The sequence below is a fragment of the Phyllobates terribilis genome, unplaced genomic scaffold (assembly GCF_046119375.1).
Source record: "Phyllobates terribilis strain yellow unplaced genomic scaffold, ASM4611937v1 Scaffold_9__5_contigs__length_417890890, whole genome shotgun sequence".
Classification (NCBI taxonomy): Eukaryota; Metazoa; Chordata; class Amphibia; order Anura; family Dendrobatidae; genus Phyllobates; species Phyllobates terribilis.
Genome location: NW_027362769.1, coordinates 289,864,646 through 289,890,168, shown reverse-complemented (window position 1 = coordinate 289,890,168; position 25,523 = coordinate 289,864,646). Strand labels below are relative to the sequence as shown.

Below are 25,523 nucleotides of genomic sequence, written 5' to 3'. Positions count from 1 at the left end.
ATAGCCTCAGGGCAGTGAGTGTGGATGATGGGGGTGATGGTGCACGAGCGCAGCATGATTATAAGGTAGACCCTCCCAGGAGTACTGGCTAGTATAAGAGGCCTGGTCAGTCTGTGAGCAAGCAGGAGTTCCCCTGGCCAGGTGGAGTTGTAGGCCTCCCCGTCTGTCTGCACTCTTCCTGGCTACCTTGCTGTAAGCGGGTAGAAGTAGCCCACGTCCCTGAGTGTACCGTGTAGTGCTCACCCGTATGGCTGGTGACTTGGGGCCTTCTGTTAGCCTCCGCTCCACGACGGCGGTGCTGGTCCCTTGCTTGTGACTGAGCCTCCGGGCTTCTATGGCCAGAGGACCTGAAATCCCCTGCCGGCTGGTTTCTGCTGCTGGATATATAAGTCCTCACAGCCTCGGGCTCCTGTGTCCGGTTCCTATTGTCTTCTGCCAGGGCAAGCTCTGCTCAGCTTCCAGCCCCTGGTCTTTAGCTTCTAGCTCCTACAGAGCTCCTTGCTGTTACTTTCCCTTGCTCTCAATCTGACTCTGACTGTTCTCTGACTCACTCAACCCCGCCCCAGATCCAGTTTATAAGAGAAGAATTCTCCCCTCCCAGGACTGGGGCAGGAGGATGTTTCATGTTTAAGGGATCCTGACCAGGAAACCTCCCACTTGCTCTCCAACGTAATATCTCTATTATTGTGGTGACCAGACCCCTGGGGTGCCACACATGGCTCTTGTAAGGGGCATTGCAGTGCCTCATAATTTTTGGAAAGCCTTCCATTCACTGCTTAGGCCAACAGTGCACAGGAGACCCAGTTGCTATAAATGGAAAAAAAGGTTTAGTTAACGCCCTCTGACCTCCATGTCATTTCCAAGGGGCATTGGAGTGCCTCGAAATTTTTGGTAGGCATTGCACTCACTGTATGCCCTATAACAGTGTAGCCGAATCGCTCCTTTTGTTACAGAAACATATCCTACAAGACATATCTGGTTGACTGGCCTGATATTGATGTGAATGGTCCCTGTTCCTCCTGCTCTTTCTCCTTTCCCACTACCTCATCCATCATTTATCACCTTAAGCTTTGTTTTAACGGGAGTCATAGAACTGGGATAGTAGCAGGAAAACATCCAGCAATCCTCGGAGGAGGTAGGATATGCGCCAAAACGCTGACCACCTCAGGCCTAGCCGCTACTACATACATGCGCTTGCATTACAACAAAACAAAGCAGATGCTAACTTCTATCATCCTCATCATGCTCCTCACCTTGGCACTCTCAACTCCCCTGATGGAGAAGCCAGGGTCCACCGGAGGAGTCTGATAGTCCAGTGGGCTCGGCCAATGCTGCCCTAAAGCAGGCCAGGCTAAGAAAAGTGTGGGAAAGGTTACCGGGACAAATAGGGGTGGCTGGGGACCAAGTATGGACACTCGGCCATCCCCTGGAGGCTGGGGAGCAAGCGGGGACACCCGACCACCAGGCGGCTGGGGACTGAGTATGGATACCAGGCCGCCGACACAGCCATGGCGTGGTGGCCAGATTCCGCCTCCACATGCCTAAAAGGCCCAATTTAAAGTGCAAGCAAGCAAGCAGTATGGTATTGCAGCCTGGGGGTGGGTGGGTGGCAGGCTGCATACTTGCGCTTGCATTGCAAGGAATGGGAGAGGTACAATTGAACACTGCCCTGGGACAAGGACTTGCACGGGGATAGTTGCAAGTCTGCAACGACAGGTGCAAGGTGGGAGGCATCTTCGCATGTACCATGAACAGGGGTTTGGCATGCATACACTACAGCGGAATAGGCTCTCCTTCCCACTAAATGTACTGGGGAGGGCACAGGTAATGTTTTGGTATACGCGCTTAATCTTATGTGTAAGGCACACCAGGACAAATAGGGGCGGCTGGGGACTGAGTATGGATACCTCGCTGCCGAAGCAGCCATGAGGTAGTGGCCAGCTTCGGCCTCCTCCAAACTAAAAGGCCCCATTTCAAGTGCAAGCTAGCAGTATGGAATTGCAGTCTGGGGGTGGGTGGGTGGCAGGCTGCACACTTACAATTGAATTAAAAGAAAACATAGCAGATGCTAACTTCTGTCATCATCATCATGCTCCTCACCTTGGCACTCTCAACTCCACCGATGGAGAAGTCAGGGCCCACCGGAGGAGTCTGGTTCTCTGGTGGGCTCATCCAATGCTGCCTAAAGCAGGCCGGGCTAAGAAAAGTGTGTGGGGGGATGTTCCAAGGAGAAATAGGGGCGACTGGGGACCGTGTGTGGACACCCGGCCGCGGGGCGGCTGGGGACCGAGTATGGACACCCGGCCGCCGGGCGGCTGGGGACTGAGTATGGATTCCAGGCCGCCAACACAGCCATGACGTGGTGGCCAGATTCCGCCTCCACATGCCTAAAAGGCCCAATTTCAAGTTCAAGCAGTATGGTATTGCCGCCTGGGGGTGGGTGGGTGGCAGGCTGCATACTTGCGCTTGTATTGCAAGGAATGGGGGAGGTACAATTGAACACTGCCCTGGGACTAGAACTTGCATGGGGATAGTTGCAAGTCTGCATCTTCTGATGTGGCAAGGATCACTTATGATGGGCACACTTTTAGACAGTGACCTGGGAGTCAGAGATGCTTCCAGGGGTCTTCCCCATGCTGTTCCCATGTCTTTTCAGCACTTTATGCATGTGTCACACAGCACATGGCCAGATAAGGTTGTAAAATGTTAAAATGACATTTCCTGGTGAATGCATTTGTCATAGTTAAAAGCAATACAAAAGTGCAAAAACGCATAAAAAATGCTACTTGTGAACATAGCCGAAGGTGTGGAGGAATATTTTTGTTTTTGGTCATTTATTTTAACTTATACACAAGTCTTTTCCCTGGAAAGGATGTTCCTTAACATATTTCACAAGAAAAAAGTTTCACTTTCGTTTTTGAACGTTTTATTGTGAGCCCGTAAAAGTGGCTTAATACCTCTGACCACGTTGTTGACAGCAGTGACCTGGGGGTCAGAAATGCTTCCTGAGGCGATCCCCATGCTGTCCCCATGTCATTTGAGCACTGTCACTATCGTTTTGGGCACTTGTTAGGCTTTTAAAAGACTGCCGGGGGTGCCACCGCAAAAATGCTCGAGTCTCCCATAGACTAACATTGGGCTCGTTGCTCGGGTCGAGCACCCGAGTATCACGGCGAGCTCGGCCCAAGCTTCGAGCACCCGAGCATTTTAGTGCTCGCTCAACACTACTCTTAAACAATTATATTCAACTTCTACTTATGTTCAACATACAGTATTTTACGTTTACTATAGGGATAAGCGATTAATTGAATTGATTTTAATAATTTGCCAAGCCCATGCTAAACAATCCAGATTTTGTCTGAATCCAAAAATAATATTTAGCTCTGCTCCCATAGCAGTGCTGTTTTACCATTGGTGAGAGAAGGAATGATGAAGAAGAGCAGATGAGCAGCTTAGTTTTCAGCTGAATCCTGCATTAAGAGATCGATGACTATGAGATGTTTACACCCAGTGGCTGCACCTGACGAACAAGCGGTTAGTTGGTATGTGGGTGATTTTCCTGGAATAAGTTAGAGGAAATATGGCTTGAGATGAAATTTGATGGGACTGTGCAGATGGCACTATTTCTACGTCACTCAGTTACCTTCTACTGGCAGGAGCTGATTAGCAGTTGATTAAGGGCATGTAGAAGAAATAATTAGTAGCAGCTGCATCTCTTGTAACTTCTCCTGAAAGATTATTATTATTATTATTAATTTATATAGCGCCATTGATTCCATGGCGCTGTACATAAGAAGGTGTTACATACCAAATACAGATATCACTTACAGTAAACAAACTAACAATGATAGAACGGTACGGAGGGAAGAGGACCCTGCCCTTGCGGGCTTACATTCTACAGGAATGGGGGAGGAGACAGTAGGTTGAGGGGTTGCAGTAGCTCCAATGTTGTTGGTTGAAATGGCAGCAAGAAAGGTCATGGCAGGCTGTAAGCTTGTTTGAAGAGATGGGTTTTCAGGTTCTGTCTGAAGGATCCATGTGTGGTGGATAATCGGACATGTTGAGGCACAGAATTCCATAGGATGGGGGATATTCGGGAGAAATCTTGGAGGCGATTGCGTGAGGAACGAATAAGTGTGCAGGAGAGAAGTAGGTCTTGGGAGGACCGGAGGTTATGTGAGGGAATATATCGGGAGATTAGTTCAGAGATGTAAGGAGTAGAGAGGTTATGGGTGGCTTTGTAGGTCAGTGTTAGTAGTTTGAACTGGATACGCTGGGGAAATGGGAGCCAGTGAAAGGGGGATTTGCAAAGGGGGGTAGCAGAGGAGTAGCGAGGCGAGAGATGAACAAGTCGTGCAGCAGAGTTGAGGATGGACTGGAGGGGTGCTAGAGTGTTAGTGTAACAGGGGTACTTTAGATGCAGCGACACAGAAACACAGAGCAGCCAATACATGGTTAATAAACAGGGGAAGTTTATAATAACAGGGTCAATCTCCACGCAGGGAGTAACAGGGGAAAATATGGGGGGAAACAAGGGAAGTAGAAGGTAAAAAACTTTAACTGACAGTTCACAGTTTAACTAGATATAGCAGCGTCGAACCGGTCGCAATTGACAGTTTTTACACTTAGCTGACTCTTTTCCTCCACAAGGCAGTTGCCAGCTGATGCCGGTGTAGATTTCTTCCGGCTTCCCCGCCCAAACAATGCTCCGTCTTCTGGCGGCAGAGGGCAGTCTCCAGTTTTACCCGCTGAGCCCCTAGTCCAAAACATGGCACCTCACGTGTTCGGCTCCACAGACCCTGCATCTCTTCTCCCTCTAGTCGGCTTGACTCCTCCAGACAACTGCACTCGGCTCTTGCTCCCAGTACTGGAGCCAGGAGCCTGGACCCTCTCATACTGCTGTCCTGAGCTGGACTCTGCTCTCGCTTTCCCGCGCAAAAGTCATCTTCTCTCCCTCTCTCTAGCCACGCCATCAGTTTTCCGGTCACCTGACCTCCCAGCTCTTACTCTGGACACAGCCCCAGCTTCCCAGTCACCTGACTCCTGTGCTGGAAGTCTGTCTTCCCCCTGAAACCATAGGTACGGCCCTGGCAGTTACGGATCCCTTGTTTTGAAAGTACTTACACCCTGGTCTTCCCTCTTACATTAGCAGGTAGGCCACAGAGGAGGATGTTGCAGTAGTCGAGGCGGGAGATGATGAGGGCATGCACAAGCAGTTTAGTAGTTTGAGTGTTGAGTAAAGTACGGATTCTGGAAATATTTTTAAGCTAGAGGCGACAGGAAGTGGCGAGATGGATGTGGGGTTTGAAGGACAGGGCAGAGTCAAGGTTTACTCCGAGGCAGGGGATTTTCGGCACAGTGAAAAGAGTGATGTAATTTATTGTGATAGAAAGATCAGGTGGGAAAGATATGCGAGATGGGGGAAAGATAATGAGTTTAGTTTTGTCCACATTGAGCTTGAGATAGCGAGAGGAGAAGAAGGAGGATATGGCTGCTAGACATGCTGGGATTCTGGACAGCAGAGAGGTGACATCTGGGCCAGAGAGGTAGATCTGGGTGTCATCAGAGTACGGATGGTAATGGAAGCCATAGGATTTTATGAGGTGTCCCAGGACAAGAGTATAGATTGAGAAGAGTAGGGGTCCTAGGACAGAGACTTGAGGGACTCCAACAGAGAGGGGGTGGGGTGAGGAGGTAGTGTGGGAGTGGGAGACGCTAAATGTGCGGTTAGAAAGGTATGAGGAGATCCAAGATAAGGCAAGGTCTTTGACACCAAAGGAAGAGAGGATCTGTAGTAGGAGGCAGTGGTCATCTGTATCGAAAGCAGAGGACAGGTCAACAAGAAGGAGTACAGAGAATTGTCTGTTAGCTTTGGCTGTAAGTAAGTCATTGGTGATTTTGGTAAGGGCAGTTTCGGTGGAATGGTGGGGGCGGAAGCCAGATTGTCGATTGTCGAAGAGAGAGTTTACTCTAATATGAGACAAATATTAAACTTGGGCAAAGAAGTTCTCATGAATATTGTGCCCGAGAGCAGGTTCAGTCGAGCATATTGTACTTACAGTGGTGGCTAAAAGTATTGGCACCCCTGCAATTCTGTCAGATAATACTCAGTTTCTTCCTGAAAATGATTGCAATCACAAATTCTTTGGTATTATTATCTTCATTTAATTTGTCTTCAATGAAAAAACACAAAAATAATTGTCCTAAAGCAAAATTGGATACAATTCCACACCAAACCTAAAAAAGGGGGTTGACAAAAGTATTGGCACGGTTTGAAAAATCATGTGATGCTTAAATGAAGATAATAATACCAAAGAATTTGTGATTGCAATCATTTTCAGGAGGAAACTGAGTATTATCTGACAGAATAGCAGGGGTGCCAATACTTTTGGCCACCACTGTATGTGTTTTGTCTGTGTTAAAATTGGGCAGCATAAGAACAGAACACTGACCAATTTCATCGACTCATTGACCAATTTCCTTTCTTTTACAGGGCTGTGTAGTTTAGCGATTATTCTCATGGACAGAAGATCTGTGTGAAAAAAGTTGCAATATGCCATAGTCCGATCTGTTTTTCATTTTATACTCGCCTATTCAAGTCTATGTGTGCAAAAAAAAATTGTTCCCATATGAATCGTACATATTGCATTAGATTTTTACAGATCTAATGAAATTATTAATCTAGGAAACTGTATTTGGTATTTTAAATGTTGTATAAAAACAAATGCAAGATAGATATCAAATAGATGTAGAAACTAATATACAGATGACAAATGGATGACATGCGAAAGAAATATGGATGACAAAATACGGATGAAAATTGTTTTTTTTCAGGATGAAAATTGATTTTTCATAAGCACATCTAAATATAGCCCTATAGTAAAGTGCCACCCTACTCATGTTCACAAAATACAATCTCCCCTGGATAGTATCCCATGTTCACTAAGTCCTTAGATGTTTATGTTCTTTCCTTTCCATACTTCTACTCCCACTGAGTACAGTCGAATTTATTCGCACAGCCCATTCCTCAGCAAAAGTAGTGGTCTGTGGCTACTGACAGAAACAGGAGTACCCCCTTTTACCTGACAGCATTCGCAGATCTTCTTTTTATTAGCATGTCTAGTGCCACATCACATGTGAGTCACAACTTAATGATGATGTTGCAGCAGGCAAGCTAACCAGAGGGAGAGGTCACTTTATAACTTATAATAGAGGTTGCAAGCTAGATTGAGTGAGAAGAGATAAATTAACCCTTGCAGACGCACCCCATGTCATGTGCTGAGAAGTGTGTATGTGACATACTTTTTTATATTTCTTTGTGCAATCCCCATTAGGAAAATATGCTCCATTATTGACAATACCATTCAGTTTATGTCTTGTCACAGGTATAAAATCCTTGAACATCCATTTGAGGGTGCATACTGCTGTGCGAGATATGAGCATGTTGTACATTTGGAAGCCCAGCTACTGGATCTAAATGAACAGCTGGCAACACTGAGATTCCATGATAATATGAAAAAGAGATTGCTGCTCACTGAGCAGGTGCTCGCTGGGGTAGATGTGAGGGAGGATTGTAGTATGGCGCTTCAGGACAGTGAGGCAGCTAACCGTTTGACAAAAGGCAGGGAAGAGTGTCGGGGAGGCTAGTCCTGACTTGGCACACCTCAACAAGTTTGCTAAGTTGGCAGATGAGGGGAGTACAGGGATAGCAATACTGTAGCAAGGCATTTCATCTGAAAGCCGGGGGGAGTGTCTAGGCAGGCCAGATGGATGCTGGAAGTGGAGGGTTCCATTATTAGGGGAACAGACAGTGCAATAATAATGATAATTAATAGTGTTAAGCGAGCATGCTCGACACTGCTCGGTACTCGCCCAAGCATCTCACTACTCGGGATGGTCGGCGAGCACCAAGCATTTCCGGGTTACTCGGGCGAGAGCTCGGGTCTCCGCCCTGCACGTTTGGCGCTCTTTACAGAGCCAATGAATATGCAAGGATTGCCAGCCAGTCATTGTAATGCCACAGCCATGTTGGTTGTGGGCATTACAGTAATTGGCTGGCCGCACAGTATTTAAAACCGGGCGCCGCCATCTTGGACACAGTCGCTCCGGATTAGACGGTGTAGGGAGAGTGCTGCTGAGCAAGGGAGAGATTTATAATGCAAAATAGGTAGTGAAGGGTCTCTAAAGCCTGCAAAATCAAACAAACAGTCCTTCTCAGGACTAATATCCATCCCAGATATCAGGCAGGCAGGCAGGCTGAATAGGAGACGCAGTGGTTATACCAACAAACACTGCATTACAGTCCTGTGTGCTGATTTTCAAATTGCTAGACTTAGCCCCAGGTCTCATCCTTTTTTTTTCATCTAAATCCTCTTTTTTTTTTTTTCCCCCTCAGTCAGACTGTACAAAAACGCGTCTTATTAACCTTTTGGTATTCCCCCCCCGAAAAAAAAAAATTGAGTGTGTCTGTGAGTGTTCAGACACAAATATATCTGTTTAAAAGAGTCTGGTGTAGGCCAGATAACTAGAACTGTGGTTTTGCAGTTCCACGGTTCAAATCTCTGTATTATCCACTTTTTTGCCTTTTTTCCAAAAAAAAAACATTTTGAGTGTCTCGCTGACTGTTCAGACACAAATATATCTGTTTAAAAGAGTCTGGTGTAGGCCAGATAACTAGAACTGTGGTTTTCCTCTTCCACGGATCAAATCTCCTTTTTATTACCCTGTTGCCATTGATAGTGCGAGTGTAAGCTATTTTACTTCATTTACAATGGGCAAGGCGCATGGCAAGGGACGTGGAACTGGACATTCTGGTGATGGTGCGTGCAGAGGACGGGGCCGCGGCCAAGGTGAAAATGTGCCACAACCAACAGCCACATTTTCTCGCTCCCAGTTCTTGACCGAATTACTATGGAAGCACACAACACACTATTGAGAACTGATCAGTGTGAACAGGTTATTAATTGGATAGCAGATAATACTTCCAGTCACCTGGGCACCACCACCTCCGGTCTGTCTTCCACACGGTCAACTCTTAGTAGCCGTGAGTCTCGACCGCATACTCCTCCTCACCCTGATGCTCCTTCCTCCCACCATACCGAGTGTCGTCAGACAGCAACTGATCCCACACTTGGACGCACTGAAGAGCTGTTCACTGGTCCATTTCCATATTTGGGCCCCTCGCCTGCTCCGCTTGAAGTGGTGGAAGAGGAGATCCCATGTAGCGATGGCCAAATATTTGAACAGCCAGCCACAGGAAGGCGACGCTGGCAATTTGTCACAAGATGTGGACGGTGACAAGACACAATTGCCACGAAGTGAGGAGTAAGACCGTGGTGCGGAAATGGAAGAGGAGGAGGTGGTGGATGATCTAGTAACTGACCCAACGTGGCAGGAGGACACGCAGAGCGAGGCCAGCAGAACAAAGGGGGAGGGAGGCAGAGTACCCCAACAGGCATGAAGAAGCAGTGTGGTGGCCGCAAACAGAAGGCGGGCAACTGTACCCCGTAACACCAACACGAGGGACGTTGCCAGTACAACCGGTAGGTCTTCCAGAGTCTGGAATTTTTTTAAAGACTCTGCTGATAACCCCAAAAAGGCCATTTGTACCACCTGCCATGCCAGCATCAGCAGGGGTGACAAAACTACCAGCCTGACCACCACCAGCATGATCAAGCACATGGCAGCAAAGCACCCGACTTTGTGGGGCGAACCCCAGGGTCCACGATCAGTGTCAGCGGGTGTCACCACTGCTTCTTCCACTGTTGTGCGTGTAAGAGAACCCCCTGTTGTGCGTGTAAGGCAATCCCCTGTCCATACTGCATGGAAAGATGGCCCCTCCTCTCAGTCTTCACTTGTTATGGCAGTTTCTCAAGAAACAGCATCAACGTCCACGTCCACATCCCACAGCAGCGTTCAATTGTCCATATCCCAGAGCTTTGAATGAAAGCGCAAATTAACAGCCAACGCCCCACAGGCCACAGTCCTAAATTCGCACATTTCACGACTGCTTGCGTTGGAAATGCTGCCTTTTAGGCTGGTGGAGACGGAATCCTTCCGCAACCTTATGGCGGTGGCCGTCCCTCGGTACTCGGTCCCCAGCCGACACTATTTTGCCCGGTGTGCCATCCCCGCACTACACAAGCACATGTCCCAAAACATCTGCCGTGTCCTCAACAACGCAGTTACTGGGAGAGTCCACCTGACAATGGACACGTGGACAAGTGCTTGTGGCAAGGGATGGTACATCTCCCTGACGGCACACTGGGTAAACATAGTGGAAGCTGGGACCCAGTCGGACCTTGGGACGGAACACATCCTCCCCACACCGAGGATTGCGGGCCCTATGTCAGTCAGAGTTGCCCCCACAGTGTACAGCTCCTGCGCATCATCCTCCTCCTCCTCATGTTCAGCCTCCATCTCAGATATCACCACATCAGTTACAAGCTGGAAGCACTGCAGTACTGCCTCAGCCAAGCGGCAACAGGCTGTGCTGAAACTCATAAGCTTAGGTGATAAACCTCACACTGCTTGTGAGTTGTGGACAGCTGTGAAAGAGCAGGCAGATATGTGGCTGAGACCAATGAACCTACATGCTGGCATGGTCGTGTGTGACAATGGCCGTAACCTGGTGGCGGCTCTGAGGCGAGGCAAGATCACACACGTACCATGCCTGGCTCATGTGCTTAACCTCGTGGTTCAGCAGTTTCTTAAATCATACCCCGAGTTACCAGATCTGCTCGTCAAAGTACGCTGCCTGTCAGCTCATTTTCCGAAGTCGGCTACAGCTTCCGCCGCCCTTGCTGTGTTGCAGCAGCATCCGGCACACCGACTGGTGTGTGATGTCCCCACACGTTGGAACTCTACCCTCCACATGTTGCAAAGGATTTGTGAGCAGAAGAGAGCAGTTGTGGAGTACCAGCTGCAACAAAGCCGTCGATATTCAGGTCAGACTCCACACATAAGACCTCTGGAGTGGACCTGGATGTCTGACATATGTAATATCCTAAAAAACCAGGCAATGTGAAATGAGGTCTAAGATGGTAGACATGCAAGAAATAGGAGCATGTTCACACTAGCAAAAAAGAAACAAAACCTCCAAAAGACAAAAATATATCTCATACCCTACCATCATTATATATAAATGTAAAGCAAAGTTGCATAATAAATATAGGGTACTTAGTGAACTATTTTTGATCAAAAAAAGTATACAAGCCGTCCCACCAGCAGCAAGGTGACCCTATATTGGGACGGTACCTATACTGCCTATATTAAAAACCTTACTGTATATCAAAGTTGAAGTAATGCATATAAAAGGGTAGACAAATAGGACCGGGTCCCAACTCCAGACCACCCAGGCCCGTGGTAAGCTACATATATACCAGTCAGCTCAACAAAGGGGATGCCACACCCTTAAATTGCACAGAATGCAAACAAGACAAAAAACCAGGCAATGTGAAATGAGGTCTAAGATGGTAGACATGCAAGAAATAGGAGCATGTTCACACTAGCAAAAAAGAAACAAAACCTACAAAAGACAAAAGACAAAAATATATCTCATACCCTACCATCATTATATATAAATGTAAAGCAAAGTTGCATAATAAATATAGGGTACTTAGTGAACTATTTTTGATCAAAAAAAGTATACAAGCCGTCCCACCAGCAGCAAGGTGACCCTAAATTGGGACGGTACCTATACTGCCTATATTAAAAACCTTACTGTATATCAAAGTTGAAGTAATGCATATAAAAGGGTAGACAAATAGGACCGGGTCCCAACTCCAGACCACCCAGGCCCGTGGTAAGCTACATATATACCAGTCAGCTCAACAAAGGGGATGCCACACCCTTAAATTGCACAGAATGCAAACAAGACAAAAAACCAGGCAATGTGAACTGAGGTCTAAGATGGTCGACATGCAAGAAATAGGAGCATGTTCACACTAGCAAAAAAGAAACAAAACCTACAAAAGACAAAAATATATCTCATACCCTACCATCATTATATATAAATGTAAAGCAAAGTTGCATAATAAATATAGGGTACTTAGTGAACTATTTTTGATCAAAAAAAGTATACAAGCCGTCCCACCAGCGGCAAGGTGACCCTAAATTGGGACGGTACCTATACTGCCTATATTAAAAACTATCAAAAATAGTTCACTAAGTACCCTATATTTATTATGCAACTTTGCTTTACATTTATATATAATGATGGTAGGGTATGAGATATATTTTTGTCTTTTGTCTTTTGTAGGTTTTGTTATATGTAATATCCTGACAAACTTTGAGGAGTCCGCCAAGATGGTGAGTGGCGATGACGCCATCATTAGCATCAGCATCCCACTTGTCTGTCTTTTGCAACGCTCTCTGCAGAGAAGTAAAGAGGAGGCATTGCAGCCAAAGTATGATGAGATGGATCAAGAAGCCGCAGCGGGCGATTGCACACAGCCCAGCCTCATCTCATCCCAATGTGCAATGGGGGACAATGAGGAAGAGGAGGAGGAGGAAGTACAGGAGCTGGTATCATGCGCTGTAGACGGTAGTACCTGTACAACTGTCATACCGTCGGTTCAGCGTGGGTGGCCTGGGGACAGGGGGGAGGAGGAGGAGGAGGAGAGCATGGTCAGTCATCATCTTGGTGAGGACACGGAAGTCTTGCCCGTTACCAGTCTGGCACGCATGGCTGACTTTATGTTACGCTGCCTTAACCGTGACCCTCGCGTTGTCAAAATGTTGGGTGACAGTCATTACTGGTTGGTGACACTTTTAGACCCCCGCTACAAGGAGAACTTTCACTCTCTTTTTCCTGAAGTGGAGAGGTCTACAAAAATGGGGCAGTACCAGGAGGTCCTTGCTGCAGAACAGTTAAAAAAATTCCCATCTGAACACGCTAGCGGCAGAGGACACAGTTCGTTGCCCAACCAAGGCGTACATGCGACAGAGATGCAACTCCAATCCAGCAGAAGCAGGGGAACACTGTCAACGTTCTGGGAGTTTTCTGAGACCCACCCAGCTTATAGGCCCTGAGGCACGGGGTACTCTCACAAGGAGTGGAAAGTTTCAAAAGATGGTGAGGGAGTACCTTGCCAACCGTACCAGCGTCCTCCGTGATTCCTCTGTGCCTTTTAATTATTGGGTATCCAAGCTGGACACTTGGAATGAACTCGCTCTGTACGCGTTGGAGGTCCAGGCCTGCTCTGCCGCTAGCGTGTTATCTGAGCGTGTTTTTAGTGCTGCTGGGGGAATTTTAACTAATAAGCGCACTCGCCTGTCAACTGACAATGCTGACAAGCTGACCCTTAACAAAATGAACAAGGGCTGGATTGGGCCAGACTTCTCATCACCACCAAATGACAGCAGAGTAACAAAGTCAAATCCACTGTGTTATTTCGGGAGGTGTATTCCCATGCACCGCTTCACACCCACACATGGGTATACGCTTCCTCAATTCGGCATTTTTTTTGCTCTTCACCTTATCCTCGGCCTCCACCGCTATACCACCAGGGTGACCGTGGTCCGTGTTGCCAGCATTGCAAGTTCCTCCATCCTAATTTTTAGTAGCTTTTGCTTGGAAGGCATAGGCAAAGACTATGGGAGACCCACTCCCCAATAATGGGAATAATGTTTTTAATATGCTGTACTGCATGGCTCTTTTAAGGGGCATGAAAACCGTCTTGTTAAACCACTCTGAACTCCACAGCTCTTCCAAGGGGCATTAAAGCCGTCTTGTTAAACCACTCTGAACTCCACGTCTCTTCCAAGGGGCATTGATATTGTCTTTTTATTCCACTGCGACCTCCACCACTCTTTCAAGGGGCATTAAAACTGTCTTGTTAAGCTACTGTGACCTCCACGTCTCTTCCAAGGGGCATTAAAACCGTCCTGTTAAACCACTCTGAACTCCACAGCTCTTCCAAGGGGCATTGAAATATTGCTTTTAATTAACTCTAACCTCCACGACTCTTCCAACGGGAAATGCATTTCCTCCTAATTTTAGTCAGCTTTTGCTTCTCAATGCATAGGTGAACACTAAGGGAGACCCACTCCCCAATAATGGGTAGAAGGTTTTTAGTATGCTGTAATCCACGTCTGTTTCAAGGGGCATTGCAGTTCCTCATAATTTTTGGAAAGCCTTCCATTCACTGCTTAGGCCAACAGTGTACAGGAGACCCAGTTGCTATAAATGGAAAAAAACTGTTTCGTTAAGGCCCTTTGACCTCCATGTCACTTCCAAGGGGCATTGGAGTGCCTCGAAATTTTTGGTAGGCATTGCACTCACTGTATGCCCTATAACTGTGCAGCCGAACCGCTCATTTTGGTACAGAAACATATCCTACAAGACAAGTGTGGTTGACTGGCCTGATATTGATGTGAATGGTCCCTGTTCCTCCTGCTCTTTCTCCTTTGCCACTACCTCACCCATCATTCATCACCTGAAGCTTTGTTTTAACGGGAGTCATAGAACTGGGATAGTAGCAGGAAAACATCCAGCAATCCTCGGAGTAGGTAGGATATGCGCCAAAACGCTGACCACCTCAGGCCTAGCCGCTACTACATACATGCGCTTGCATTCCAAGGAACAGAAAGCTAAGGAGATGGATGGCCTCATGATCATGAATAATTTACTCGTTGTGTACGAGGCCGACCACTGCTGCTGTCTACCTTCTGAACTTTGTGTTGAAGCCTGATTGACCCAGGACCCGCAACCCTCTATGTCTGGAGGACGTGTTTCATCCCAGTGTCCAACTGTGTCCCGGCTTCCACAATATTAACCCAGTGTGAAAGTGTCAGTGAGATGGACCATCCCTGGCCACATTCACTTGTCCATGTGTTTGTGGTTAGGCTGTCCTTCAAATAGGGGAGGCTGGGGACCATTTATGGATCACCCGGCCGCCCCCAGGCAGCTGGGGAGCAAGCGTAGACACCCGGCCACCTGGTGGCTGGGGACTGAGTATGGATACCAGGCCGCCGACGCAGCCATGATGTGGTGGCCAGATTCCGCCTCCACATGCCTAAAAGGCCCAATTTAAAGTGCAAGCAAGCAGTATGGTATTGCAGCCTGGGGGTGGGTGGGTGGCAGGCTGCATACTTGTGCTTGCATTGCAAGGAATGGGGGAGGTACAACTGAACACTGCCCTGGGACAAGGACTTGCACAGAGATAGTTGCAAGTCTGCATCTTCTGATGCGGCAAGGATCACTTCTGATGGGCACACTTTTAGGCAGTGACCTGGGTGTCAGAGATGCTTCCAGGGGTTTTCCCCATGCTGTTACCATGTCTTTTCAGCACTGTATGCATGCGTCACACAGCACATGGCCAGATAAGGTTGTAAAATGTTAAAATGACATTTCCCGGTGATTGCATTTGTCACTGTTGAAAGCAATGCAAAAGTGCAAGAAAGCATAAAAAATGCTACTTATGAACATAGCCCAAGGTGTGGAGGAGTATTTTTGTTTTTGGTTATTTATTTTACCTTATACACAAGTCTTTACCCTGGAAAGGAAGTTCCTTAACATATTTCACAGGAAAGCACTTTCAGTTTCGTTTTTAAACGTTTTCTTTTGAGCCCGTAAAAGTGTTTTAATACCTCTGACCACGTTGTTGACAGCAGTGACCTGGGGGTCAGAAATGCTTCCTGGGGCGATCCCTATGCTGTCCCCATGTCATTTGAACACTGTCACTATTGTTCGGGGCACTTTCTAGGCTTTCTAAAGACTGCCGGAGGTGCGGCCACAAAAATGCTCGGGTCTCCCATAGACTAACATTGTGCTCGTTGCTCGGGTCGAGCACCCAAGTATCACGGTGAGCTGAGCCCGAGCTTCGAGCACCTGAGCATTTTAGTGCTCGCTCAACACTAGTTATCCCCCCAGTACCCTCCCTTATCTTCCCTTCTTTTGAGGCCCACACAGTCAGACTCTACCGGCGCTTCTCCCTGCGAGTGACGGTTGTCTATTGCCCTCCAGGTCCCTCCCGTCAGTTCCTGGATCACTTTGCTTACTGGCTTCCAAATTTTCTATCCTGCGACATCCTCACTCTAATCATGCGAGATTTTAACATCCCAATTGGCGATTCTCTTTCCCCTTCTGCCGCTCATCTTTTATCTCTAACTTCCTCCTTCGGCTTTTTAAAGCTTGTTAATTCTCCTACACATGAAGACGGGAACACATTGGATCTGATCTTCTTCCGGCTTTGCTCAGTACATGACTTTACTAACTCTCCTCTTTCACTCTCTGAGCATAATCTTCTTTCATTCTCTGTCAAGAACTGTGACTCTACTCAAGAAATCCCCACTTTCCACACTTATAGAAATATATGCGCCATAAACACCCAGAAATTTATGAAAAAGTCGTAATCATCATTGGCCCCAATCTACTCCCTCTCATGTCCCGACTCTGCATTAAAGCTGTATAACGAAATATTGCTATGTGCCTTGGATGAAGCCGCACCTCCTACAAAAAGAATAATTCGGCATTAACGGCGAAAACCCTGGCACACGCCTCAAACACATTTTCTCCAGTGGTGCTCCAGGTGCGCTGAACGGCTGTGGAAAAAATCTAATCGTCCCGACAATTTCCTCCATTATAAATTTATGCTGAAAACATACAGTATACCTCTGCCCTTCACCTCTCCAAACAAACCTACTTTAACAACCTCATCATCTCACTTTCCAATAATCCTAAATGCCTCTTTAACACGTTTCACTCTCTCCTCAATCAAACAGCACAGGCCCCGACCACCGACCTCAGTGCTGACGATCTGGCCAATTATTTCAAAGAAAAAATTGACCATATCCGATAGGAAATTTTCTCCCAATCCCCAAATGTTATGCATGCTCCCCCCTCCACATTGTATCTTGATCACTTTCCGATGTCGAACCAGTCACAGAAGATGAAGTGATCAGGCTCCTTGCATCTTCTCACCCTACCACCTGCAGCAGTGACCCTATTCCCTCACATCTCCTTCAGTCCCTTTCTCCAGCTGTCACCACTAACTTAACTAAAATTTTCAACCTCTCCCTCTCATCTGGTATCTTTCCCTCTTCTTTTAAACACGTCAGCATACATCCATTACTTAGAAATCTATCCCTTGACCAGAACTGCACAGCCAACTACAGACTTGTTTCCAATCTTCCCTTTATTTCTAAACTCTAGGAACGCCTGGTCCATTCCCGTCTAATCCGCTATCTCTCAGACAACTTTCTTCTTCTTCTTCTTCTTCTTCTTCTTATTATTATTATTAATTTATATAGCGCCATTGATTCCATGGCGCTGTACATAAGCAGGGGTTACATAAATACAGATATCACTTACAGTAAACAAACTAACAATGATAGAACGGTACGGAGGGAAGAGGACCCTGCCCTTGCGGGCTTACATTCTACAGGAATGGGGCAGAGACAGTAGGTTGAGTGGTTGCAGTAGCTCCGATGTTATTGGTTGAAATGGCAGCAAGAAAGGTCATGGCAGGCTGTAAGCTTGTTTGAAGAGATGGGTTTCCAGGTTCCGTCTGAAGGATCCAGGTGTGGTGGATAATCGGACATGTTGAGACACAGAATTCCATAGGACGGGGGATATTCGGGAGGACCGGAGGTTATATGAGGAAATGTATCGGGAGATTAATTCAGAGATGTACGGAGGAGAGAGGTTATGGATGGCTTTGTAGGTCAGTGTTAGTAGTTTGAACTGGATTCGCTGGGGGAATGGGAGCCAATGAAGGGATTTGCAAAGGGAGGTAGCAGAGGAGTAGCGAGGCAAGAGATGAACAAGTCGTGCAGCAGAGTTGAGGATAGACTGGAGGGGTGCGAGAGTGTTAGCAAGTAGTCTCTAATTATCTACTAACAGCTAAATCTAATGGTCACTACGCCCTGTTGATTCTCCTGGATCTCCCTGCAGCATTCGACACTGTGGATCACCAGCTCCTCCTCACTATGCTCCGCACTATTGGCCTCAAGGACACTGTTCTCTCCTGGTTCTCCTCCTATCTCTCTGACGGCTCCTTCTCTGTGTCTTTTGCCGACTCCTACTCCTCTCTCCTTCCCCTTACTGTCGGGGTTCCTCAAGGATCAGTCCTAGCCCCCCTTCTTTTCTCCTTATGCATCGCTCCTATTGGACAAATAATCAGCAGATTCGGTTTTCAGTTCCATATCTATGCTGATGACACCCAATTATACACCTCTGCTCCGGACATCACCCCTGCATTATTACAAAAGACGAGTGATTGTCTTTCTGCTGTGTCTAATATTATGTCCTCCCTCTATCTAAAACTGAATCTGTCAAAAACTGAACTACTCCTATTTCCTCCCTCCACTAACCTACCAATGCCCGATATTGCCATTTCCGTTTGAGGCTCAACCATTACTCCCAAGCAACAAGCCAGCTGTCTTGGGGTCATTTTTGATTCAGATCTTTCCTTCACTCCTCACATCAAATCACTCGCTCGTTCATGTCATCTACACCTCAAAAACATCTCAAGAATCAGGACTTTTCTCACCTTTGAATCAGCAAAAACTCTTACTGTAGCTCTTAATTCATTCTTGTCTCGATTATTGCAACTCTCTACTAATCGGTCTCCCTCTTACTAAACTCTCCCCTCTCCAATCCGTCCTTAATACAGCAGCCAGGATCATATTCCTCGACAATCGCTACACCAATGCCTCTTCCCTGTGCCATTCATTGCATTGGTTGCCCATCCAATATAGAGTTCAATATAAATTTATCACACTTACCCACAAAGCACCCCATGCTTCAGCACCGCCATACATCTCCTCCCTTGTCTCAGTCTACCATCCTCCAAGTGCCCTTCGTTCTACCAATGACTTAAAACTAAAATCCTCCATAATCCGAACTTCCCACTCCCGTCTCCAAGATTTCTCATGTGCTGCTCCAATTCTTTGGAATGCACTACCCAGGACAGTTTGATTAATTCCCAATACCCACAGTTTCAAGCGGACCCTAAAAACCCATTTCTTTAGACTGGCATATTGCCTCAACACACTATCTATCTATCCCAGTTTTGGTCCATATTAAAATCTTCTTCAATTTCAGGTTCATACCATGCATGCACTTAATAGCCTCGGTCAGGACAGTATGCATACTGGCTGGCGACCAGTCCATGTATTATTATTTATGCTATTTAGTATATCAAGCATTATACAATATATGTACATTTTACCTTTTGTGTCTCTCCCATTTCCTCATAGACTGTAAGCTTGCGAGCAGGGCCCTCACTCCTTTTGATATGAGATATGCTTATTCTGTATTGTCTGTATAAGTCCCCCCTAAAATTGTAAAGTGCTGCGGAAAATGTTGGCGCTATAAAAATTATTATTACTATTATTTTTATTGTAAATAGATGGATATAATGCTACCACATCTGCTGTAAACCAGCTCCAATTCTCATCCGATGTAAATTCATCAAAGGACTGTAGCACTGCTTTTGTGTCTTTAATGTAACCAGGTAAATCCCTGACCACAGGCTGCAGCATGTAATCAACCAAAGACCCCAATTTTTCATTTAATGAACCTATTCCGGACACACTTCCTAATAATGGGAACATTGTTTTCAGGAGGCCCTCCGACCTCTACGTCTCTTGCAAGGGGCATTGGAGTTCCTCCAAATTTTTGGCCGCCATTGCAGTCACGGCATAATCAAACAGTATGGGAGACCCTCTCCTTTCTAATGGGAATATGTTGTTACTGTGGCCCACCTCTATGTGTCTTTAAATTATTATTGTGGTTTTTCCTGAATTTTGGCAGCTGTTGGACTCACTGCATACCCTATAACTGAATAGCAGACTCTCTCCTTTCTAATGGGAACATGTCGTTCCTGTGGCCCAGCTGTATGTGTCTTTAAATTGTTAGTGGTGTTTTTCCCAAATTTTGGCAGCCCTTGCAGTCACAGCATGGGCATTATCACTATAGGAGACCTGCTCCTTTATAATGGTAACATATTTTTAACCGAGACCCTCCTCTATGTCTCTTCAAAAGGGGTATTGGGTTGCGTCCAATTTTTTGGCAGCCCTTGCAGTCACTGCATATGCAATAACAGTATAGGAGACCCACTCATTAATAATGGGAACAACAAAGCATAGCCGTCTGATGGCTCTCTATCAATAGCAAGGGCCGACTGCTGGCCCTTTAAGAATAGTAAGGCTGTAAAAAGAGTGTTTATGACTTTCAGAGTCCCTCTTTCTTAAATGAAACAGGATGTGCCTGATGATGTTTCACACACACCACATGGCCAGATAAGGTTGTAAAATGTTAAAATTACATTTCCCGGTGAATGCATTTGTCTTGGTTGAAAGCAATGCAAAAGTGCAAAAATGCATCAAAAACGCTATGTGTGAACATAGCCCAAGGTGTGGAGGAGCATTTTTGTTTTTGCTTATTTATTTTGCCTTATATATAAGTTACTACCCTGGACAGGATGTTCCTTAACATATTTCCGAGGAAAATCCATTTTGGTTTCATTTTTGTATGTTTTATTGTGAGTCCGTAAAAGTGGCGTAATACCTGTGACAACATTGTTGACAGCAGTGACCTGAGAGTCAGAAATGCTTCCAGGGGTCTTCCCCCATGCTGTTCCTATGTCATTTGAGCACTGTTCCCATAGATTTGGCAATTTTTAGGCCCTCTGTAGACCGCCGGGGGGAGCCGCCGGAAAAATTCTCGAGTTTCCCATGGACTTATATTGGGCTCATTACTCGGACCGAGTATTCCAATTTGCTCTACTCGAACAACGTGTACCTGAGCATTTTAGTGCTCACTCATCACTAGTAGGGTCACATCAGCATATTTTCTCTCATCCAAGAGAATCAGTCCAATTACTCAAATCACACTCTGATCAGTGTGAACATAGTGGGATCTGATTCTCTTGGATGAGTACATGGAGAAGAAAAATGTCTCCATTCTGTGAGTCCTTGAAAATTGAACAGCACTCAGATATAATCAGAGTGCAGTCAAATGTTTCCCATACATTCATTGAATTGCATGGCCGAGTGCAAACTCGGGACATGCAGCAAGTTTTTTTACTTCAAACAAATACAGTCTGAGGGAAAGAATCTGACACAAAATAATATTGGTCTGAGTGTTATCCGATGTCTTTCCAGATTGTACTTGGGCTGAAAATACAGTTGTTTGCATTTTCCCTTTATTTAGACACCAGCTAGAACAAAACATCCCTGTTCTGGAAATAGGAGCTGATCACAGAGGTGGGACCGGAGTCTATCAGAGATTTATGGCATATTCTATAGTCATGGAAAGTCTCTGCCTCTGCACCACCTTGGTTATCACACCAGGGGTCCTGTGCAGGGTATCCTCCTACTATGACATTCTATGCTATAATGGGAACAGGGGGTCGAAATTGTCTGAATGGGACAACAGACGTAATTGGTTTGTTTCATTTATCAGTCGGATGCATGATCCCCACCGAAGACGCAGCACGTGCCACATTTTCACCGACAAACATAAAACCCAAACAGAAAGTACAAAGAGGGCAGAAACATAATAAAGCACATAATACATAGCTTTTTAACATGGAGCACATGCTAATCACACTTGGAGAGAGGTGACCATGTTATTATGCAGTGAAATCTGGGAGGGCAGACCTGAGGCATTCTGCTTAGTGCGGAACAAAACAAAGAATGAGGCATTCTGTGATTTGTAGTTCTCCAAATCACTTTCACCATGTCAGAGATGGAATTAGGAGATCAGCTACTGCATGTAATGCTATATGAAGCCCAACCAGACCTATTACCATACACAGTAAAGGCAGTTATGTCCTTTATGAGGGAAGAAAAGCTTATTACATGGCAGGCGATAGAAGCTGTAGAGCTCAGCAATGAGAAAGCCACAGCTAGGAGACTCCAGGAAACTTGGTCCTGACCTTACCTCTGAAGGTGATGGCCACTATGGGATCAGGCTTTCCAAGCTTGGTTTTAGAGACATTGGAAGCAGAGTACACAAAGACCTTCAGCATAGCTGCAGAGCTGTGACTGTATATGGAGGAAAGTTGTAAGTAAGTTCAGCAGCAGAGAACTCCCAGCTGGGACTGCTCATCTACAGGCAGCAGCATAAAAGAGGGAAATGGCTGCAGCGCAAAAGGAAAGGTTACTTGATAAGATAAAAAAAAATAGGTGGCTCTCACCAGCAATTGCATAGACGAGGCTGCAAAAATATCTGTAAAATGATCTCTGTGCAGCAGATTGCTGGTGCACAGTGCAGGTCCCAGCCTGTCAGCTGATGTGCTTGCAATCAGTGTCTGCTCCTCAGGGTACACTTGCCTGTGTGTGCAGCAGACACACACTGGGACTCATAGAAAGCAGCTAGAAAGGAGCACACAGCACTGCTGATGCTGGGAGTGATTGTGCTGTGGCTGCTGAAATTACCTCAGTCCAGAAGAACTGAAGGGATGACATGGAGTGCACTCTCTGCACTAGGAGAAGAGGGGGAGACAGAGGGGCGTGTCTGCTGCCACTCACTGTAGTGCAAGAAACATAAGCTTGTAAGAGGTTGACCAGGATCTGGTCATGCACCTTGTCTGTATGTGTACATATAATGTCATGTCCTGTTTGCAATATGAAAAGGTTTTATGATTAATTGCCTTAAATGTTAGTAGAGGGTAGTGTAGGAAAGGGTTAAGGAGTTTGGGAGCTGCTGAGTGTGGGAGGAGCTGATTCAGTGGATCAGAGAGCAGTTTCCTGGTTGCAGTTAGTTCCTGGGAGAAAGAGAAAGATGTAAGACAAGTACAGTTGGTGGTCCAGGGGGCACCTTTGGCACAAGTTGTCCAGCAGAGAAGAACCTGTACTCAGATAATCTGAATAGACATTTCCGTACGTTCGGGACCTACGGTCCATAGGATTCACAGTGAGTTGTGTCTCCACAAGCCTTCAGAGAAGGGGAAGCCGGACGGGAAACAGTCCGTACAGGGATTCTTACTACTGCAAGGGTCTTATAGACCAGGAGTGTTCACTATGAAAGGGACAACTCGGGACAAATGGACACTGAACATCTCTACGTGCGGTGTGTCGAACGGTGACCCTGGTGGAGTCGGTATGCAATGTAATGTGCTGTATGAAGATATTTACCAATGTTCCTGTAAAGCTCTATTTTATAAAATGGAACAGAACTCCTTAAATGTGTGTGCGGCCGTTCTTGAGATGAGAAGACTGAAGACGGCAGAGATCTATGATCCAGATGTGAGTGTTCTGCACCACACACACAACATGGGAAAATGTGTACTTTTATCTTTGTCAGGGGACCAGGGTATGGGAACACATCAGCCGTTGGCCACAACTACCACCCTGAGTCCCTTACAAAATTGGCGTAGTCGGCAGGATGCGAGTACCTCGCATGAAGAGAGCGGGGTGGAGAAGACCCGCGGCGCAGATGAGGCGCCTGAAGATAAACAAATGCAGCGGAGAGAATTGAAAAGTGTACGAAATAAGATTGCTGATGAACATGGCGATGCCAAGATGGTGGCCAGTAACGTGAGTCCAAAGATGGCGGACGATGGCTCGGAGATTGGCGAAGGTCCCGCCCATCGTGGGCGTCCTGAGCACAAAACGGCGCGGAAAGCAGTATGGTATGGACGCCGGCCCAGATGGAGATTACGGCCCCCTGTGAGTGGTATCCGCCCATGGTGGGCGCGGCGAAGGAAGAAGTTCTGCCTACCATTGAAAACCCCAGAGACAGAGTGGGAAGAATTGCCGAAGGCAACTCCACCCATGGACGGGCGGAGTTTAGAAGGAAGACCTCGTGTGGTGAGCAGTGCGGCGCCATTGCTGAAGGAGACGGTAAAGCTACAGCAACGCAACACCATGTCCTATCGTGGAGGCCTCGGGCGGATGAAATTGGACCGGCGCAAGAAGCGCCAGGAGATGGAGCAGCAACAGCAGGTGATGAACCAGCCTGTGCGGCCAACTGTGGTGGCCGCAGTACAGCTGGCAGTGGGCCAAAGCGAAGACGTGGATCCCAGAGCAGCATCCACTGCGCCAGAGTCACTGGGAGCTAAGGCCAGCTCTCAGGAGAGCGTGCAGTCGGAGTCCCCGAGCCTGTCAGCATCGAAGACAAGAAGCCGGAGCAGCAGCGGAGGGTCTGCCTCCAGTGGTTCATCCTCTGGGACCATCATCATCTACATTCAAGGCCAGGGAGTGGCTCATTATGTCTGTCTCAGGGGAATCCCCGAGTGAGAGGCTGCTTTAAAAGCATCTGGTTGTGCTCATTGCACGGAGGAAGATAAGGAACTGTTCTGCGTTCCTAGGGGCAGGAGCCCCTGTTCAGCCTGGTGATGACCAGAGGTGGCCCAGGATGCGGTCACTAAAGAGAGACTGTTCCGCGTCTCTTAAAGGGCAACCAGCCCTTATAGCACCATGGAGCAATGGTGCTGGCCGGACGGCCAGAAGATAATTTTTTATGTGTGTGTTTTTCCCCCTCCAAGTTCTGTTGCGCACGTTTGCGCATTCCCCTGCTGGATTACGGGACTGAACCCTAACAGGGTTAACAAAGGACTGGGCGCAACTACTTCATGGACTGTGTCCTAGTAAAGAACTGTCGAGTGGTTCATGGTCTTCAACGGGACCGTACCCAGTAAAAGGAGGGAGGGGGAGAAACTGTCAGGACGACCTGAGGATCGAGCCGGGTCACTGCTCCAGGACTGTCGGAGCAGGATTTGTTGGCCAGCGGGCCTGTGGTGGACAAAAAAAAAAAATATTTTTTTTGCGTGTTTATTTGTTTTTGGTCCCAGGAGCAAGGGGACCGGAGTCCGACGGACTCATATCCAAAAGAACTTAAACTCTGTGTTCCAGGGTCCCAACCGAGTGGGACCGAGGTCAAGATTGATCACCAAGAAAAAGTGAATTAATATATTGTGTGTTTTAATTTAAATATGTGTTGAATGTTTTAAATGTGCATTGTGTTTTTACAGGTGCAGTCATGGTCGGGACGACTATGTTTAAGGAGGGAGGAAATGTAAGAGGGTGACCAGGATCTGGTCATGCACCTTGTCTGTATGTGTACATATAATGTCATGTCCTGTTTGCAATATGAAAAGGTTTTATGATTAATTGCCCTACATGTTAGTAAAGGGTAGTGTAGGAAAGGGTTAAGGAGTTTGGGAGCTGCTGAGTGTGGGAGGAGCTGATTCAGTGGATCAGAGAGCAGTTTCCTGGTTGCAGTTAGTTCCTGGGAGAAAGAGAAAGATGTAAGACAAGTACAGTTGGTGGTCCAGGGGGCACCTTTGGCACAAGTTGTACAGCAGAGAAGAACCTGTACTCAGATAATCTGAATAGACATTTCCGTACGTTCGGGACCTACGGTCCATAGGATTCACAGTGAGTTGTGTCTCCACAAGCCTTCAGAGAAGGGGAAGCCGGACGGGAAACAGTCCGTACAGGGATTCTTACTACTGCAAGGGTCTTATAGACCAGGAGTGTTCACTATGAAAGGGACAACTCGGGAAAATGGACACTGAACATCTCTACGTGCGGTGTGTCGAACGGTGACCCTGGTGGAGTCGGTATGC

General features: G+C 46.8%; 1 long non-coding RNA gene across 2 annotated transcripts in view; it reads right to left on the bottom strand.

The window, feature by feature from the left end:
• The window catches only part of LOC141160958 (uncharacterized), a 29,979-nt gene extending 7,566 nt beyond the window's left edge, over positions 1-22,413 (bottom strand). Inside the window, exons 1-2 of one of the 2 annotated variants that reach the window (XR_012250597.1) lie at positions 22,149-22,413; positions 21,893-21,996 (exon numbers count right to left, since the gene is read on the bottom strand). This is a non-coding gene — a long non-coding RNA (uncharacterized lncRNA). Of the gene's footprint in view, positions 1-21,892; positions 22,119-22,148 lie in introns of those variants that run through there. The other variant, XR_012250596.1, reaches the window with a different exon arrangement.
• Between the last annotated feature and the right edge of the window lie 3,110 nt (positions 22,414-25,523).